The sequence below is a fragment of the Psammomys obesus genome, unplaced genomic scaffold, assembly GCF_907164565.1.
Source record: "Psammomys obesus unplaced genomic scaffold, mPsaObe1.curated_primary_1811, whole genome shotgun sequence".
NCBI classification, from domain to species: domain Eukaryota; kingdom Metazoa; phylum Chordata; class Mammalia; order Rodentia; family Muridae; genus Psammomys; species Psammomys obesus.
In genome coordinates, this window is record NW_026591816.1 from 5,123,114 (window position 1) to 5,140,566 (window position 17,453).

A 17,453-nucleotide genomic window follows, 5' to 3' on the forward strand; every position below is an offset into this window, starting at 1 on the left:
GTTAATTACAGTTTATTCACTTTTTATCCCAGCTGTAGCGCCCTTCACCATCCCCTCCCAAACCCATCCTCCCTCCCTCTTCTTCTACTATGCCCCTCCTCCAGTCCAATGATAGGGGAGGTCCTCCTCCCCTTCCATCTGACCATAGTCTAGCAGGTCTCATCAGGACTGGCTTCATTGTCTTCCTCTGTTCACTGGTAAAGCTGCTCCCCCATCATGTGGAGTTGAGCCAGCCCATGAGTTCATGTCAGAGACGGTCCCTGGTTCTATTATTGGGGAACCCTCTTGGATACTTAGCGGTCTTGGGCTACTTCTGTGCAGGGGTTCCAAGTTATCTCCATGCATGGACCTTGTTTGGAGTATCTGTCTCAAAAAAAAAGACCCGTGTGCCAAGATTTTTTTTTTTTTTGGTTCTGTTACTCCTTTTGTGGAGCTCCTATTCCTTCCAGGTCTTTCTATCTCTCCCTTCTTTAATAAGGTTCCCTGCACTCTGCCCAAAGGTTTTCTGTCCATCTCAGCATATATTTTGATACCCTGCTGGGTGAAGTCTTTCTTTCAGAGGCCAACTGTGATAGGAGCCTGTTCTGGTCCCTTTTTTCTCCCTCTTCTGAAGTCCATCTCATTTGCCTTTCTGAATGAAGATTGGACATCTTACCTAGGGTACTCCTTCTTGCTTAGCTTCCTTAGGTGTACAGATTTTAGCATGATTACCCTATATTATATGTCTAATATCCACTTATAAGTGAGTATATACCATGTGTGTCTTTTTGCTTCTGGGATATCTCACTAGATATGATCTTTTCCATTTTCCACAATTTGCCTGCAAATTTCATGATTTCCTTGTTTTTAATTGCTGAGTAGTATTCCATGTGTAAATGTATCATAATTTCTGTATCCATTCCTCTACAGAGGGGCATCTGGGTTGTTTCCAGCTTCTGACTATTACAAATAAAGCTGCTACGAATATGGTTGAGCAAATGTCCTTGTTGTAGACTTGAGCATATTTTGGATCTATGCCTAAGAGTGGTACAGCTAGGTCTTGAGGTAGGATAATTCCTAATTTTCTGAGAAAGCTCCAGATTGATTTCCAAAGTGGTTGTACAAGTTTACATTCCCACCAGCAGTGGAGGAGGGTTCCTCTTTCTCCACATTCTCTCGAGCATGTGTTGTCACTTGAGTTTTTGATCTTAGCCATTCTGATGGGTTAAGTTCTTTATACATTCTGGATATTAGCCCTCTGTCAGATATAGGGTTGGTGAAGATTCTTTCCCAGTCCATAGGCTGTCATTTTGTTCTGACGACAGTGTCCTTTGCTTTACAGAATCTTTTTAGTTTCATAAGGTCCCATTTATTGATTGTTAATCTTAGAACCTATGCTGTTGGTGCTCTGTTCAGGAAGTTGTCTCCTATGTCAATGAGTTCTAGGCTTTCCCCACTTTTTCTTCTAACTGATTAGTGTATCTAGTTTTATGTTGAGGTCTTTTATCCACTTGGACTTTAGTTTTGTGCAGGGTGTTAAATATTTTCATTTTTTTCTGCATGTAGACATCCAGTTGGACCAGTACCACTTGTTGAAGATGCTGTCTTTTTTCCATTGAATGGTTTTGGCTTCTTTGTCAAAAATCAAATATCCATAGGTGTGTGGGTTTATTTCTGGGTCTTTGTTCATCCATTTTTTATAGCAGCTTTATTCGTAATAGTCAGAACCTGGAAACAACCCAGATGTCCCTCAACTGAAGAATGGATACAGAAACTGTGGTACATTTGCATAATGGAATATTACTCAGCAATTAAAAACAAGTAAATCATAAAATTTGCAGGCAAATGGATCTAGAAAAGATCGTCCTGAGTGAGGTTTCCCAGAAGCAGAAAGACACACAGGGTATATACTTACTTATAAGTGGATACTAGACCTAAAAGATAGGATAAACATAATAAAATCTGTACACCTAAAGAAGCTAAACAATAAGGAGGATTCCAGGTAAGATGATCAATTCTCACTTAGAAAGACAAATGGGATGGGCATTGGAAGGAACAGAAAACAAGAAACAGGACAGGAGCCTACCATAGAAGGCCTCTGAAAGACTCTACCGAGCAGTATATCAAAGCAGATGCTAAGACTCACAACCAAACCTTGGGCAGAGTGCAGGGAATCATATGAAAGATGGGGGAGTTAGTAAGACCTGGAGAGGATAGGAGCTCCACAAGGACCAAATGTATCTGGGCACAGGTACATTGTCTCAGACTGATTCTCCAACCAAGGACCATGCATTGATATAACCTAGAACCCTTGCTCAGACATAGCCCATAGCAGCTCAGTATCCAAGTGGGTTACCCTTGTAAAGGGAAGAGGGACTGTCTCTGACATGAACTCAGTGGCTGGCTCTTTGATCTCTTCCCCTCCTCCACAGAGGGAGGAGCAGCCTTGCTAGGCCACAAAGGAGGTTATTGCAGCCAGTCCTGATGAGACCTGATAAACTAGGGTCAGACGGAAGGGGAAGAGGACCTCCCTATCAGTGGACTTAGAGAGGGGCAGGGAAAAAATGAGGGAGGGATGATGGAATTGGGAAGGAATGAGGGAGAGGGCTATAGCTGGGATACAAGATAATTAAACTAATTATTATAAAAAATAAAAATTTTTAAAAAATTTTAAAAAGGAAGAAAAAAGATATATATAACTGAACAACAACAACAAAAGAACAACTTAAGAAAGAAGATTTTATTTTGTTGTTTGTCTGGAGTCCTTTAGATTTAATAAACATGACAGGTGAAGAGGGATGCTAGAGAGGAAACCATGTGAGCAGCAAACAATAAACTCTGAGGTAACTACTCTGTTTTTAAAATGAAGAAAAAACTTAATCCAAATTTGCAACACAAAGTCCTCCACAGACATTAGCTGGAACCTTGGAGTACTAGAACCTTACAATAGGTCTCTAAGTAGAACATACTGAGGACTAAAATTCAGCTGGACATACTGTTTTGAGTAGAACACCAAGGGTATCAGCTGATGCAAGTTAATCTAGTTAAAAACACATGGAAAGAAAAAAAAAATGTCCCTATGTCTGCAGAGCTGGAAGTCAGGACCGTGTCAGCAAAGTGCTCAAGGCGTCAGAAAAGTTCCAGAGTTTTTGACAAGAGGGTAAAAGGGCAGCATTTATAGTGAAAAATGCAAAAAATGATGTTGTAGTTTTCAATAGTTTTTGCACAAATCTAGATCTGGTAGGAGGCTTGCATGCTTGCAGAGAATCACATCTGATATATCAAATAGAGGAGTGAAATGAAAACTGAACTAATGGGCTTTAAATATTAATAGGAGGGTGATGAAGCCTGAACCCATCTTCTTAAATCCATCAGCTAACTTTCCAAATGCTACATATTAGATGAAGTGAAGAGTATTATAGATAACACTTCTGTTTTTCCCTTTGTTGAGATATATATTTTAATTTCAAGTGAATAAACAGTAATATACTGTAAATTCTTATATTAACATTTACCAAAGTAATCACCCAGAAAACCCACTTTTTGTGACAAGGTACAGAAGGCATGGTCACATTTAAATCAATGAGAACTAAAGAGAAATTATCTCTATTAGTAATAATTGACATTATTACATCCTGGTCTTAGTATTTATATTATATTTTCCTGATATTTATTGCAGTATTGCACATTACAATTTCTACATGGTGAACTGCTAGACATGAAAGCAAAACCAATTCAAAGAACGCAAACTACAAGAGTAAAATTGTTCAACAGTTAACAGTTCAAGCAAAGTCATCAAAGGGATGGTTTCCTTCTATTTTATGATATAAAAAAATAAGATTTACTAAAATCTATTGGTGGTTTATTTTCAGGAGATTTCCAAATTTGCACGTTATTTGGTCATCTTTCACTTGGAATGTCATCAAATGTTGCTCCAAGCTAGATTGGTATCTTTAGCTACTCTCATCATTTGTCAGTATCTCCTCCAACTTGTGGTCTTTCACCCATGGAGCCTCAAACTCCTTGTCCATATAGCCACAGTTTAAGACAAACAGACACAGTAGGGGACTGCACAGGAGAACTCTTCTGAGAAAGCTACGAACTGGCACATGCCTCCCGTTAACTTGTTCCATCTATTCCATCATCACACAATCTGAGTCAGACACAGGGATTTAAGCAGTTGTTAGCAGAACACCTTTGTCCTGAATCATCTCTTCATTGCAGAAGTGGGGACACACGTGTTTCCAGTGCACATAATTATCCCTATTTACAACTGCTAGGAGTTGACTCTCAGGTTGGGCATGCTAAAATTGAGATTTCAATTATTTTCTGTTTCCTTGGTCAGTCCTTCCTTCTGATGCAGGAACCTATGGGTACAAACGAGTAACAATAATGTCAGTCTAAAATTCCAGTCATGTCCAACTCGTGGCCCAGAGGCTCTGCACACCCCACCTATTCCTCAAACCCTGGGCTGTCTCTCAATATCTCCTTATTCGCTAGCATTATTATAACAATCTCAATGTACACAGGTGCTTAAAACACAACACCTGCTGCTATTCGTATACCAGCAGCCCGTTCCATATGTGTGCATTCTTATCCAGGCTGCCTGAATATTTCCATAGCTATTGTGATTATATTCAACTTGCCAACTGCCTTTGTTCCCTATTTTTACATCCTGTTTTCTTTCCAAGTGTTCCTCACAACAAAAATGGAGAGCTACCTCACTACCTTAATGCATTAAGGACTGCACCGCCAAAGAAAGTTCTAACATTGACAGATGCACTAGTTTAACTATTTAAGAGATCTAGGTAACAGCAAGTTACCCCAAGTATAATCATCTGTCATGACTTTTGCACTCTGCCCAACTTGCTTGTTGCCTTAATTGTCTAACTCTTTTTTAAACCTTTATTCTTTTAAAAAATATTATTTTTATGTATATGAGCAATCTGTCTTCATGCACACCAGAAGAGGGAATCAGATCCCATTACATATGGTTGTGATCCACCATGTGGGTGCGAGGAACTGAACTCAGGACCTCTGGAAGAGAGCAGCCAGTTCTCTTACTTGCTGAGCTATTTCTCCAGCCCTCTATTTCTTTATAAACATACATAATATGATAGGGCAAGACAATGCAAAGGTTCCTCTACCTTGTATTCTCATTGAGGCCATTTCAGATTTAACTAGACTTTGACCTCCTTGGTAAAGAAATCCATGGAAAATTACCCAACTCTAGTCTAGGAACCCTAGGTCAGGATGCCCAAGATACTTGTCTTTGATTCTGTTGAACTCTCTATTTGTGCAAAATCCTTCCCTTGAAGATGCAGACTGAGAAACCATTATATGGTGTTTTCCATTAAAAGCCTCTTGCTCTAAATGTCTGGGGCTTGGGTCCCAGAATTCTACTCCAAGCTGGCTGGACTCATGATCTGTTCTTCAGTTGTAGAACATTTAGGCCATTTTCTAGCTATTGTAAATAAAGCAGCAAGAAACACAGCTGAGCATATATGTGTGGAGTATGGTGTCCAGTGCTTTGGGAATATGCAAAGTAATGGTTTAGCTGGGTCATTTATTTTTAGCTTTTGAGAATTCTCCACAGTGATATCCACGGCTATGCCGCGTACTGGTGGACAGATGGATTGGATTTCTCATCTTATTTATTATGAATAATATTGTAATAAACATGGCTGTGCTGTTGTAACCTTGAAGGATAGCCATATTTGAGGCTAAATTTCATATCACAGTATACAAAAGCCAAATTTTATGTATGTATCTACATATTAATGGACAAAACTTTTCCTTTTGTGCTTATTATAATATTATGAATTTGAGTTTGTAGACATTTTCTTGATATATTCCTTTTTACTTCCTTTGGTTACATATTAAATGGTAAATTGTTGGTTCATTGCTTAGTTTTAGTTGTTTGCAAAGCCTTCAAACTATTTTCCAAACAAAATATAATAATTTGCATAGTCACCAACAGCTATACAAGGACTCCTGTCCCTCAATCAGCATATTTTATTCATTGATAGTCGCCATTCTCACAGGTTGAATGAATCATGGAGGTGATTTAAGTTTCTGTGATGAATAGTGATATTGGTCACATTTTAGTGACCTTATTTTCATATACCAGTTGACCATCAATGTAATGTCTTTGGATAAATAGTAACTTTGTTTCTTTGCTCATCCTTCTATGAAGCTATTTAGCATTTTACTGTTGAGTTGCAGATCTATACTTGTACCACCTGGCTGCATTTCTCCTTATTCAATCACTAGTCTCTTCACTGTGATCATCACATCAACGGCCTTCCCAAACCTTTCTGTTTGATATATTACAATGTGGCTAAATTCTGCTTGTTTCCTATGCTTTCTTCTAGTAGTTTTACAGTTTCATAACTTACATTACCTTCTTTATGTCAAGTGGATTATGGTTTAAGTTATGAGAAAAGGTTCACTTACTTCTTCTTTAGACATCCAGGTGTCACAACCTCCCTTACCAAAAGAGCATGTCTTTTCTTCTTTGTACCTTCTTCACACTGTTAAAGAAATTTATTTGGCTATAATTAGTTGGATTTATTTCTATATCTATATTCGGTTCAATTGTTTTCATTTATCTTTAATTATGTTTATATTCATGTGTGTTTATGCTCATGTTCATGAGTTCAAGTGTTGCCAAAGCCAGAGGATGTGATCTCCCCAGAGATGGAATTATAGAGATGGTTGTGACCCACCCAGTGGGGTTCAGTGACCCAAACTCAGGTCTTCTGTACAGTACATGTTCATAACCACTGAGAAATCCATGAATTGATTCTTCTGCTAGGGGATTAGCACTGAAGAGTCCTATCCATCATCTTATTGTCATTCCCATTTTTTTTTTTAGTCTGAAGTGGAAGTTTCAAGTTTGTTTGAAGACTCGCTTTTGTCATGTGGTGTTTTGTTGCAAGCTGAACACGTGATGTTTTGCTGGAGGCTGGCTTGTGGTAGGACATGTAATGTTTTGCTGTGAGCTCTCTCATGCGAGGGGCATGGTTTTGGCTAGCTGAGAATATCCGTGGGTGTACTTAAAGGAAAGGAGATATATAAAAGCCCATGCACAGGGAGACATCTCTTTTTGGATCGACATTGCTGTGCTGATCTTCATGCTTTGACACTTGACTTCACAGAGAGAACCATTCCAGAGAACTTCTCAGGGCAATCCAACTGAGTCTTGCTGCTTTTGATGACTGTCTTGCTGATTCACCTTGCTGCTTGATTTTGGCCTTTGGACTGGACTGGTGGTATCCGGGTGACTGAGTGTGGTAATCCCCTAAACATCCATGGACCCTAATAAGCAGGAAGTAGATAAAATAGGTCTACAGCCCTTTTCCCTACTAATTTCTTATCTTAGGTCAGGGGTTGGAAAGGAGCTAAAGTTCTTTTAAAAAACCCCTAAATAAAGTAGGTTTGGTGGAAAATCTAAGCCTACAACAGTCTTAAAAGATTTAGACACATGGTGTCGTGGACCTGCTACAAGGTGTCCCTGGAGCACTAAGAATGCTTTCTTTCTATGCCAAGAGCTTTTTATAATTTTTCTGAATATTTTATTTCAAACAAAAATATCTTAAGTGTATTTTAAACAGGTATTTGTTCATCTGTTTAGTGTGTATGTGTGGTTTGTAGTGCATGGTGGTGGGGGATACTGAATGTACCATGATTTGCAGTTGGAGGTCAGAGGACAACTTGTGGGAGTTAGTTCTTTCCTTCTACCATGTGGGTCAGAGGTTCAAACTCAAGTTGTCACACTTGGCAGCAAGCGCCTTTACCCAAATGACCCATCTTACCAGCTCCCATCTGAGAACATTACGTAACAAACTATTTTATGTTTTTATACAATGAAGACACCAAACTGAAACACTGGCAATAAATTTCAGTGTTTTTTGTTGCCTACATAATTCACGGCTACATTTCTGTCACCTGGTTTTCACTGTGTCTATGTCATTGTTTAGTTTTTTAATCGAATATGTTGCACTTGCATCAGGGTTTTAGATCGCATGATTATTACTATTATTATTAGAATTATTTTTAGCTCCTAACATACCCTACATAAATCTATTAAATAAGATCTCTGCTAAAACTTTTTATTCCCTTCTCCTTCATCCTTGCAACTATAATGACCTTAACACCAAAATTAACTACTGTGAGCCACCTCCCCCCCCCCATTATAAGATTGGATCTCTGACAGAGTGTGCACAACAGGTTATTTTGAGTCCCAGAGCAATGCTGTCAAATAGGAAGTGTCCCTTTAATGTGTGTAGACAGGCTTGCCACCAGCTCAGTGTTGTGAAGTTCATATAATAATGACTATACCCCAACAGCCTGGTCATGTGCAGAATGACACTTCAGAATGACACACATGAAACTATAAAAATTACATACTTTGACTCTGAGACTTCTTGGCATTCCATGCAGTCAAAAAATGTAATGATTTGAGGATTTCAAACTCTGCGATCCCTGTAGTGAGTTTATTTCACAATATTAGCTCTTCTGATGAACTGTTTTCAATTTCCCATTCCAGTGTCTCAAAAGTATATAAGCTACTGTTTTTTTTTAAAAAGGAAAGCATAAAATAAAAATTAAACTTTCATTATTCAAAAACACACTATGGAGGTTTATATAAAAATCTCCCTTTCAATTTTGTCTTTCACTGACTTTAGCCTGATTTATGTGAGCAGCTGAGTTCTTTGAAGTCTGTATTCTGTTTGCATAATTGTCATAATGGAATAAATAAAATGATGTTTCCAAACTGTCAAAGATGTCCCAAATAGAAAGCTTAGATATATCTGATAAACTCTCCTAGCAGGAATATCTCAGGAATGCTTACTCCATGTGTCAGGAGTGGGTCCTGTGAATGGATGGCATCCTTCGTAGTCATAAAGCATTAGTGGTTCTTTTTATTCACAGCCTTAAAAACAGAAATGCTGTAACTACATAGTTATATGTCTAACACTGACATGTACTGTGGAAAATTCATCTATTTGTCCAGCTGCTGAGTTGAAAGGATTCTGAGAAACTTCCAGATATATGATGTGAAACATAACTGACACAGATGTTGTTCTTATATCGATATAACACATACGTGAACATACTTGTACAATGTTCTGCATATTATATACATAGTCCCATCATCTAGGAACAAACTGTGGCTCAATTTCCAAAGTATAACAGCCAATAAGATCCATAGCCCAATTAGGGTGTGAGGAATAAAGAGACAGCAGAGCAGTTGGGATAGATATGAAAGAGTTCTTTTTTAAAGAACTATTTATAGCCAGCAAAATATCACAATGAGTGAAAGTGCTTAGAACACAACCCTAATGACAATCACTAGGAAAAGAAGGAATGTTAAACATGCAAGGCAGAAATGTATACCTGTTTTCTGTCAAGAAGGGTAAAAGTGGATGTAGTCAATAGCCTGATGATTGTGCTATTCTTAGGGTCAGACCACACCCATTCTTAGGTGAGTTGTCAACATGAACTTTGTAGCTTGGTGACCTCTATAACCTAAATTACACCAGATTCTCCCCCCAGGCCCTTATGCTATATAAGCTATTTTATGGAAGAAGTCACATTACTTTGCAAAAAGCTCCAATGAAATCACACCTTAAGCTTTATTGTGATAATTATCACCCAGAAACTTTTTGTTCCCCAAATTGCAGTAACTTAAATATACCTAAAATCAGTTGTCCAGGGTCAGACTCTGGAAGTTTGAACCAACACTGGCCACTAAGTTGTGTTGAACTGGATGTCCTTCTTGCCTCATTCAAATCATTGCAATGCTGGCCTGAGGTTTGCAAACTCCCACACACAATCTTTAAAACCTGCACACACACACACACACACACACACACACACACACAACCTAGTGTTGATCTGCAATCTCAACACTTCTCTGATGAGATCAGAAGCACGGTTAAACTACAGCAAAAACAGGATAGACCCTGCTATACCAAGGCAGAGGGCAAGCACTGGTTCCTTAAGGTATCTTTTTTTTAAATTGAATTTTGTTTTATTAATTACACTTTATTCACTTTGTATCCCCCCATAATCCCCTCTCTCCTCCCCTCCCAGTTCCACCCTCCCTCCCCCTTCTTCACGCATGCCCCTCCCCAAGTCCACTGATAAGGCAAATCCTCCTCTCCTTCCTTCTGATCTTAGTCAATTAGGTCTCATCAGGAGTGGCTGCATTGTCATCTTCTGTGGCCTGGTAAGGCTGCTCCTCCCTCAGGAGGAGGTGATCAAAGAGCAGGCCAATCAGATTATGTCAGAGGCAGTCCCTCTTCCCATTACTATGTAACCCACTTGGACACTAAACTGCCATGTGCTACATCTGTGCAGGGGTTCTAGGTTATCTCCACGAATAGTCCTTGGTTGGAGTATGAGTCTCTGGAAAGACCCCTGTGTTCAAATTTTCTGGTTCTGTTGCTCTCCTTGTGGGGTTCCTGTCCTCTCCAGTTCTTACTATTTCCCACTTTTTATATAAGATTCCATGCACTCTGCCCAACAGTTGGCCCCCTCTTGATTAACAAGGACCACAGTTACTCCTCAAGTCTCTATGCCCTAAGGTATCTTTTGACCTGAGCATAAAAGGAATGATACATACACACTAACAGTAAAATAAATAAATAAATAAATAAAGCAAACAACAAAGACAAAACCCTTTCAAATATCTTTAAAATATTTACAAAGGTAAACACCAAGTAGTTGCCTTCACAAATGTTCTTTGTTATATATAATTACTTTTATTTGCTTTCAAAAACTGAAAAGTAAAGCTTGATAGTACAGTGGTTGCTTGGCAGGCAGAAGCACTTAGATTTGATCCCCTACACTGCCTGGAGCATTTAATTAATTAATAATAAATTATTCAGAGAGCAGAGGTGACTTCTAAGATCATAAAGTAAATGGTGTGATCCTCATACTCAAAACACATTGCTGTGTTTATTACAGCGTCTACTATGATGATTATCCTTATGTCTTGAAAATGTTGAATCAGAACACTTAACATGAAATTATACATTCAATACAACTAATAGCTCCATAAAATGTTTTCTAAGAAGTCTAACATCTTAATCCCTTAAGGTCTCTAAGCCTGAATATAAGATAGAGAGCTCTTTAATTCATTTTCAGTCATTAAACACACTAATTGTAAGCTTTGTATGTGTCAAACACCCAGCAGGATTCTGAAAATTAATTTATTTCAAAGACTTTACAGCCTTCCTGCTGTAAGGCAGAGTTAATGGCCTATGAAGTCATCCATTCCAAAAGGGTTCTGTATTCCTACTGTGTGTCGGATACTATGGTAGAAATGGTGAAAAGAATAAGTATTAATTCTTAGTCAATAGAACTTATTATCTAGATTATAGTGGAGAAAGTTGGATTAAAAAGTAGTAACAATCTAATTAGCATGAAATTATAGCATAAGAGAATAGTCTTGAAAGGACTAACCAGGTCTTGAGAAAGCATCAGAGTACTATAAAGGTAATGCACAGCATACTCTGTGACATTTCTATCCAGTGAAAATAAAATGTTCTCGTGGAAAGATCACTGCAGGCAGACAGGGTATCCATTGAGGTTTACCCTATGCTGGATGGAGTGGTGAAGAATCCAGTTTTCTTTATACAGAAGAGTCCTTAGTAAGCAACTTACAAAGCCTTGGGATTTGCTTAGGGAACGCCATTGCTAACCACGGTGGGTACACATGTCACACCTCAGCTTATACTAATGCAGCAACTCATGAGGTGCCTCATGAGGAGGCTGCTGATAAACTGTATCACTGAAGTGACAGGAGGTGAGGTCCATGTAATCCTGAATTCCAGGTGTTGGGTAATGGGCTCTGAAAGCTAAACTCAGTTGTTTAGAATCAGCTAGGCCTTAACAATGAGCTTTCAAAGAGGGGAGCATGTCCCTTTTTCCCTGCTTCTCTAAACCAGGCAAGTGATTGGCAGATCCAGTAATGGCCTGGGCCTGGGCCTTGGGAGGCTATTGTTATCAGCCCCAGCACTACTGTGAGCTCAGTCTTGGGCAACCTTGAAATACCCTCTTCCATGTAGAGTGTGTCTTGATTAGCTTCATGTTGAGTTCACACCCCCCCACACACACACATACTAACAGTATATAACAGCTTCTTAATAACCTTGCTTGGCATGAGACACAGGGAATGCAAGACTTCCTGAGCCTACCTGTTGTGTCTTTACTGTCTCTGATCCCCTGGAACTTCCTCCTCAGGACCCTGCCTCTGAAGAACAACCTGCTGGCCCAGATCTCTGAAGCTCTTACAAACTTCTCTGGTTGGCAGTTTGTGTGAGCGTTCCCAGATATCAATGCCACCAGGCTCACACCTGATGGCAATAGAAGTTCTATTTGAAACCCTCTCTGGCATCGAACTATGCATGATCCTGTGGCTGATTCTAAGTCGTATACATTTCCTGAAGCAAACCATAATGGTGGAAAATAGCTTTCAATAGAGTCATGAGAAATAGTCTTCTCGAGCGAAGAGCACAGCAATTGCTCATCTAATGCCTAATGCTCAGCCCTGAAAGCATTCATATAAGTAACATTATATAGGTTGAGAAAGTTATATTTAGGAAAATATATGTATATACATATGTACATCATATACATATATGCATGCAAGAAAAAGTAATGGAGAAAGAGATCATGAAGAAAAATGGAAAAAAATGTAATTATAGTTAAATTATACTAAATAAGTTTTATTATTCAGAAATATTTTGAATATTTTATTACTCAAATTAATTAAAAAAAGTTTTTGAGTATCTTATTACTAAAAAATAATGTATCACTGAAAGGTAAAATTATATTATAATATCAAAGAAAAAGGTAAAATGTAATTATATTATAATCTCAAATGTAAGAATAAATAAATAAATAAATAAATAAATAAATAAATAAATAAATAAATAATGGAATGATGGTGATTTGTAGAACTGCTCACGCAAAACTGAAGTTGTTTGCTAGAGTCTCATTTTCCTCTACCTTTGTACTGGTATATTAATTGTAGTTGGTATCAAACATCTGGACATTTTTTGCCCACCTCCAAAGATAAACACTACAGCAAAAGGTATTGAGTGTAGGTGAAATTTAGATGTGGTTTATAAGTAGTTTTAACAAAAAAAATAATCATTAGTGTAGAAGTTATGATGATGAAATTGAGACTCTTGTGCCTACTTTAACCAAAAGTAGAGAGGCTCTAAAGGGATCGCACATGATCACTTGATACTGTCACAGAAGACTGCCAGAACAACAAACCTGTAGGAAATATACCCCCCCCACCCCCACCCCGCACCCGATGACTGTCCAGCAGCAATCTGCTCTTTCATCCTCAGGCTGATTCTGCTGGCAGGGCATGCGTGACTGCGGCCAGTGGCTACTGTGTGAAAATACTGGATATAGCCTTCTTCACTTCCGCTTGTCTCAGACTTTTTGAATACACATGTAGTTCACTGCATTACGTGCATATTTCCTGAGTCTCTCCTAATCTTATATAAATACTGTTCTTTGAAGAATATCTGTCTGATTTCTAAGATTTAGGTTGATACAGGAAGAAGCAAAGGAGAAAGACCAAGTTTGCATAACAATCACTCAAATATAAAAATTATGCATGGATGATCATGCATTTATATTCAGTTCGGGGTGAGCATGAACTGCTGTTATGACAACTGCTGTAACTTCTCCCTCGCAAGATTTGATTCTTCAGACCCTACAATGAACTACTTGTTCAGATGTAATTTAAGCTTTGAGGTGGAGCCCGGTATAAAGATGAGAGACAGAGGGAAGCAGAAAATATGGAATCAGAAAGGGAAAAGAGATCATGATTTTGTGGTCTATCATCACTTTGAGGGGGGAAAAAATTAAAGGAGGAAATTCAGCCTGCCATTAATCAAAAGGTGGCAAATATCTATCAAGTCACATTCTTAACTTTGACAGCCCCTGTACTATGAGAGACACAATTTACTTCACACATTGAGTTAAATGTTGCCACACAATTACAAGTAAGTTAAACTGTGTCTACTGGCTAAGTAATAGTCAGCTTTCCAACTACTTAAATCAAAGCTCAGGGATTGCTTGAGAGTAAATAAGCATTTAGAAAAAGCACAACAATTTTTCTGGTTCCTATTAAAAAAAAAAAAACAAGGCACAAATTTAAAATTCTGATATTTAAATTTGTACTGAAATGCTTAATAATCAGGATAAATAATGCGATAAATAAGTGTAATTTTCAAAGTGAGCAGTGTTTGTGATAAATGGCTAGAAAATTTATAAAAGCGAGCCAATTCTTTGATGAATCACATCTAACAATCTGATGAATTCAGAACCCTACCGCTCACAAAGTAACTTTGTAAATCTAGCCATATTGTCTTCACAATTATTCTTTAGAAAATTCTATAAACAGAATGCTACTACCTTCACATTTTGTAGGGAAATTATATGACATGTCTGAGTGCCCAAAAGAACAGAGCAGAGATGTCACTGCGAGGAATAGCAGGGTATATAACTCAAGCTGCCTATGTGCCTGAGTGTATTACACACGTGCAGGTATGTCCCATTCAGGAACGATAATGTTAATAACAGACTCCACATACAGTGATGGTTTTGTGAGTTATAAAGGAGGGAAAATTTTCCCATTGCCTGGAAACACTATGGTGACCATAAAATCTCAACACAGGATATTCCTCATGTTTTTTTGCAGTGAATCTGTTGTAAATTAATCTCGTCTGTGGCCAGTTGTATAAAAGTACAGCCTAAAAGGGACAGACAAAGGCACACACATACGTGGGGAGGAGAATAAGCACTAAACACTGTATGTAGTAGTGGAGCAAGGGTAACAAACAACTATGTCACTGGTCAATATATTTTCACGGCTCGCCTTCTGTCCTGTGACATACACCAGCTTAGGGGACGAGGCATTTATTTCAGTTACAGTCCAGCTTCAACAGGAGCCAGGGTCAGAGCTCAATGCAGGAACCTGGAGACAGGAACTGAAGCAGAGGCCACAGAGGAATGCTGCTTACCTCCTCACTCCCCTGCCTTGTTCAGCCTACACACTGAGACCAATTGTCTGAGAATGGCATCTCCTATAGTGGGCTGTGCCCTCCCACATCAGTCAGCAGTTAACAAAACATGGTTCTAGGACAAACACATGTGTACAACTAATCTGTTGAGGTTTTCCAGTTGACTCCAGTTTCCTACTGGGTTGACAACTGAAGTTATCTACGATATATAACTAGTACAATTTTATCACTCTTACTCAGTGCACTCCCTTTCCATTAAAAAAAAAAAGGATGTTGTTCACTGTAAAGAAACGTGTTAGTTTCACACCTGTAGTTGCTTGCACGTACATTTACTGTTTGTGACTATCTTGATTATACCAAAATGCCATAAACCATTCTTCACATAGCAGTTCGTTCTCTGCAGCTGATACCATAGCACAACCATTCCCACCAACGTTGCATTTAGATGTTGCTCACATTAGCTAATGTAGATTTTAGGCAGAAGTCTTTGGCGTCCAGTGTCTGTCACTGCACCTTGCATTCAGAATGTGCTGGATTATGTTCTTGCCATGTGTCTGTGCATGTGCTTCCATTTCACACATTTAGTTAGCTACACCTAGAGACTTAATTTAATTCTATTTTTGTGGATATCTGGAATGAATTATTTTTCTGAATTAGCTATTATATCAGAAGACACACATAACACTGTTTCCATCTTTTAATAATGTTAACTGTGATCTGAATTATGTTAATTAGGAATACATTTATTCCTTTAAATCTTCCATTAAAGAGTTCCATATAGACATCTCTCCTAATGTTTCAGCATCCACTGACTGTCATATGCTAGCTTCATTATTTCATTAAGTAAAGACTCCATTATTTCCATGATTTCAATAAGGCTGTGCTTATTATTTGCAAATAACCATTTAACATTGGCTTACTTCAAGAAAAAAAAAAAAACTAGGTTGGTTCCTGAGGACTGTGTACATGGTAAACACTATAATTTTAATTACTAGCAGACTGCACAGCCCTACATTAGTGGAATTTTTCTCTTTTGTTAATGTAATGGAGTTTGAGTTACTTTTTAATGACCTTACACAATCAGCTCTTCCCGTTAGAGAACAGGAGCCTTTGTTGTAGTTTTTGTGCATTCATAATGCAATCTGAGCTTTGAAAGTAATTTATATTTTGCCTTTCATTATCTAGTTATTCTATTGTAAGTCTTTCACACAGAGAAAAAATGAAATTAGATAAGCCAACAAATCAGAGAGTAGCTTACATTTCAGTTGAGGCACATACAAAAATTAAAATGAAAGCAACATTGAAGAATAACTTCCAATTGGTGATAATTTGCAAAGAAAATAATGCATATTTATGTGATTGAAGTTAAGTAAGGGTAGATAAGAGAATTTCAGAAGTTCTCTTAGAGGGGAACACAATGGAAGGAAGATCTGAGTGGAGAACTTAGTCATTCAAAGCAGAAATTTGAGGCAGAAAAAACAGGTGCCAAGAGCTAAGGCAGAAGAGAGTTTGAGTTTAAAAAACTTGAGCAAAGGCTACTGCCATTATAGAACATTCTGAAGAATAAAATCACATATAATACAAAAAAAAAAAAAACAATGTCCTAATCATACCAGTTTACAGTGGAGGTAATGACCAAGAATCTAAGTTTGACTTGATTTGTCTTCGAGAGTATTTGTGTAGTGTGAGTCATGGTGGCATGGTTCTAAGAGTGGGATTAAATCTTCAAGGCCAGGTTGGGCATAGAGCTCAGTGGTTGGGAATGTGTCTAGTATCTACAAGGCCCAGTGCTCTGCATAAGTGGAACTGAGAAAGGTGAAGAGTAGTAGTAGAATTTTAATGACCAACTAAGAAGCCAATTGCAGTTGACACATTATCAGTCTGGTTGAGGGTGGTAGGAGTATATGTGGAGGACGTAAGGACATCCACAAAGACTATATTGGAAGTAAGGTTGGTAGAATTTCTAAGGAGAAATTTGTGCTAATATTTCTGTCTATAGTTTGATTACTTTTGCTGTGATAAAACACTGACCAAAAGCAACTTGGGAAAGGAAAGGCTTTATTTGACTTAGAGGATATGGTTTATTATCTAGATATAGTTTATTATCTAGATAAACAAAAGTAGGGATTCAAGGTAAGAACCTAGAGAAAAAGAATGAAGCAGAGACCATGAACAAACAGTACTTAGAGCTTACTTCCCCTGGTTTACTCTGCTAGTATTCTTATATAGCCCATGTCCACCTGACTGGGGAAGGCACAGCCCATGGTGGGCTGAGACCACCTTGATCACTTAGCAGTTAAGAAATTAGCTCAGAAATCCCACAGGCCCATCTGATTCAGTCAATTCCTCACCTGCCCTGTGCACAAGTGTCTAGTTTGAGTAAAGCTGCAACCAGGGCAAATACTCATCTAATCA